This window comes from Meleagris gallopavo, chromosome 7 (assembly GCF_000146605.3).
Source record: "Meleagris gallopavo isolate NT-WF06-2002-E0010 breed Aviagen turkey brand Nicholas breeding stock chromosome 7, Turkey_5.1, whole genome shotgun sequence".
Lineage (NCBI taxonomy): Eukaryota > Metazoa > Chordata > Aves > Galliformes > Phasianidae > Meleagris > Meleagris gallopavo.
Window position 1 is genome coordinate 23,283,883 of NC_015017.2, and position 372 is coordinate 23,284,254.

Below are 372 nucleotides of genomic sequence, written 5' to 3' on the forward strand. Positions count from 1 at the left end.
GTTCCTCCCCGCTCCGCTCGTCTCCGCCGAGACGCGGTGACAATTGAAGGGAAGGCTGTGTCAGGGGAGGGAAAGTGACTGCAGACTGTGGGATGATTTTAATTACTACAATTATTGGGAGATTATTCAGCGACATCACGGGTTTGTTTTCCGCCTTGGTGGGGAAGTCTGAGGAGCGCCGCACGGGGTGCGCGGCGCGGATTCTCTCTCCCGCTCCTCACGCTTCGCGGTGCCGTTGCGATAAGTCTGTTAGACGCGACGGGCTCAGGCTGCGGCAGGTTTGAAATGCAGCCGGCGCCAGCGCTCGCGGAGCGTCCTTTTAATGAACGCGTTTCTAAACAGCTCCCGGAGCGCAGGACCACCTTTTCCCCC